Raw genomic sequence first — 3,324 nt, 5'->3', positions numbered from 1 at the left:
GATAAGTGACTTGTTTTGGGCCATAGGTGAGTCATTGACAAATTGAGAATTGTATCTTATCTTCAAAGTCTAGCTTGACATTTTGACCAAGTCAGCATTGAGTCTTGAAAAGATTGTGTCACACATAGTGAAGCATTTTTCTGTGCCTTCATCTCATTTCTGTTTCCTGGTTTCTAGCAGGTATTATCTGAAATGCCTGACTAGCCTTTATAATTGATCCACAGTATACCATTTGATTTGTATATGCTTGCTGTCTCTTGAATTATTTTGTTTCATTAAAAAAGGAAGAGATCTGTGCAATAAAAATTATTAAAATGGCATATCAAAATTGTCTACATCGTGGAAACCATCCCCATTGCAACACTTGCTGTGTTGCATCTGATCTTATAGTTTATGGAAGCAAGTACTTGATTCCTAAAAGCAGTTTTAGTGTTGACCTTGAATAAGTCACTTGAGTTTTAATCAGGGGTGTATATCTGTAAGCTGAAAATACATACACATTTTTACTATGAACTTAATGTTAAAAATCTGAATTTCATAGCTTGTTTTGCTGAGAAAAAAATTTCCTAAAAACATAGATCAGGAATCTTATGATTTTCTGGAGGGACCAGATGGTCTCAGAGGTTTAATCCCCTTCCTTCTCTTCTGGAGCTGCCCCAGCCAGGATACCCAAAAACTAGTTGCAAAAGGGATAGGGCCTGGTGAGGGGTCAGGGCCATTAGACTTTGAGTTCTGCACTTTCTCAAGCTTTTAAGTAAACATTTAGTGTTAGGTTGTTAGTTCAACTCTTTGTTTCTTTAACACACTAGACAAATAAATCACTTACTTCTAAAATCTTGGTCTTTATAGTGGTGCTCTATGATAATTTTCACCTCACTAATTCCATGCTCTTCAATCAGATAAGTGATACAGAAATATGTCATTAATCCAGACTCAATACCTTTAGAGATTAGTAATTCCAGAGGTATGAGATGAAGCCTACTACATATATGAAGAAAGTGTTTATTAAGCCTAAGCATGATTATAGGAGCAAATAGTTTACCTGCTAAGAAGGAAACTACCTTTGAAGATGCAAATACTTTTTAAATGTTGCTGCTACTAATTACAGAGAAGTTTAGCAACATTCTAAAGTGAGCAGCATTCTAAAAGAATCTTCAATTAATATATGTTCTATGAAGTTAAAAATAAAAACACCACCACAAAACTCCATGTCCTTAAAGATATTCTGTAGATGAGACTTAAAAAAACAAACAAACCCATGACATGAGCCCTTTTTCACACCAATCAGTCCACACTTGAGTTTAACTAGGTGTCATAATGTTATGAGGTTTGGGGTGACTTAAGAATACAACTTCTCAAGGGTAATCTATGAACCTCTGGGATTTAAGTGTCGTGTTCAGATGTGTGAGCCTGTTTAGGTGCATGTATTTATATGTGTCAGAGTGTGTGCACTATGCAGGCGTGTGTGCTATGATGATAAATTTCAATGCCAAAGGAGTTGAAGGAAGCAGGGACAGGGACAAGATCAAGGGTGAGAGAAGTCACCTATATGGAAAAGGGGAAAAATCATATCAAAATTCTGAAGTTAAGTGAAAGCAAGAGAGAGACTTCACAGCATAAAAAACAAAGGGGCATGTAACAGGCTGGCATGACTTCATCGTAAATACTAAGATCTTTGGCAGAATAAAAAAATGGAACCCACCAGAATAGAATTTCTGAAGCAGATGGTTATTTCTACATGTGCATAGTGTTTATGTTCGGGGATAATGGAAGAATTTTGAGATTCCTATCTTAGAACAAGAGACCTGTATTCTATTCCCACCCCTGGTCATGAGTAAAATGATTAATTACAATTCTACCAGTTTTTAGGAAGAACACAAACATGCAAAGTTCCTCCAGGAGCCTTTAGTCTGGTTGGTAGAGTCTTTCTTACTGGCCCTTTGATGCTGACAAATTGCCAGTTTAAATGACAGATGTGGCTTTCACAGGTCTGCTTTCTCTTTGTTTTGCACTGACTGTGGTGCTCTGAGGATAAGTGGATTCTATTCCCAAACAAGTATTTTTGTGGATATTAAGTGTTCATTGTCCACAGGGATGCTTTCTTCCTGTATTATTTGGAATTTACTACTTCCAGATAGTATTTGGCATTTCATAATTTCAAAGCCCTTTCCACCTATCTCTGAACACAGCCTGCCCACTGTCTCTTGCTGGTGGTTCTGTTTATCAACCCTGGAGCAGTGGTGCTGAAGCCTGTGCAAGGCAAAGCTTTTTGCCACAGCTCAGGAGTGTGTGGCCAGGGAAGGGGCTTTTGGAGAACCTATCTCTTTCCAGGATGCCAGCCAGCACTGTGAACCAAATAGAGAGGTACTCTAATGCTATCACTGGGCTTCCTTCCAACAAAAATAGCTTCCTCACTCACTTGGCTCCAAGGCCTAGAATTCCTGTAGAAAGAAGCCTTTGACATTCAAAGTTTCCTTTAAAAGGCCATACTAGTTGTCCTTTGTGCATCAATTTGATGTCATATATATATATATATACATATATATAATATAAAGTTATTTATAATATCCTATCTAATAAAAGAGAAACATGGTAATTAGCCATATGACCGCTACCCTTCCCATTGGCTAATCAGGGTGATATGCAAATTAACTGCCAGCCAAGATGGCCACCAGCAGCCAGGCTACTGACACGAACAGGAGGCTTGCTTGCTTCAGTGATGGAGGACTCCAACGTTCCCCATCTGCCGCTGCTGGGCTCTGAGCTGCTAAGAAACATTGTTACAAATATAGAAGCTAAACAAAACCCCAGAAACCTGTTTTCAGTCAGCTGGGAATTCAGAGCTGGAGTCGCAACAAAGTTTCAAATACAGAAAGTAAACAAAATCCAGAAACCTGCTTTCAGCAGTGAGGTCGCATAGCTAAAGCCCGCTCTCAGCTCCAGTGACAGCCATAAATCCAAGAATAAAAAAAAAAAGGAAAAAAGGAGTGGTTGGGAGCTTCAGTAACCCGCCAGCCTGAAAACGGCCCTCAGCCCCTCACCCAGACTGGCCAGGCACCCCAGTAGGGACCCCGACCCTGAAGGGTGTGTGACCAGCTGCAAACAGCCATCATCGCCTCATCCAGGCTGGCCAGGCACCCAAGCGGGACCCCCACCCTGATCCAGGACACCCTTCAGGGCAAACCAGCCAGCCCGCACCCATGCACCAGGCCTCTATCTTATATAGTAAAAGGGTAATATGATTCCTAGCACCGGGATCAGCAGAACCGAGTGGCCTCCCGGCACCGGGATCAGTATGACAGGGGGGAGCGCCCAAACCCCCTC

General features: G+C 40.8%; 1 long non-coding RNA gene across 1 annotated transcript in view; it reads right to left on the bottom strand.

The window, feature by feature from the left end:
• Nucleotides 1-3,225: 3,225 nt before the first annotated feature.
• LOC107181539 overlaps nt 3,226-3,324 on the bottom strand; it is an 8,491-nt gene continuing 8,392 nt past the window's right edge. The window contains exon 3 of the long non-coding RNA XR_001512193.1: nt 3,226-3,321. This is a non-coding gene — a long non-coding RNA (uncharacterized LOC107181539). The remainder of the gene's footprint in view (nt 3,322-3,324) is intronic.

Source organism: Myotis davidii, unplaced genomic scaffold (assembly GCF_000327345.1).
Source record: "Myotis davidii unplaced genomic scaffold, ASM32734v1 scaffold46, whole genome shotgun sequence".
Taxonomy (NCBI): Eukaryota; Metazoa; Chordata; class Mammalia; order Chiroptera; family Vespertilionidae; genus Myotis; species Myotis davidii.
Note: the sequence above shows the minus strand (reverse complement) of the source record. Positions and strands in the feature narration are given on the sequence as shown.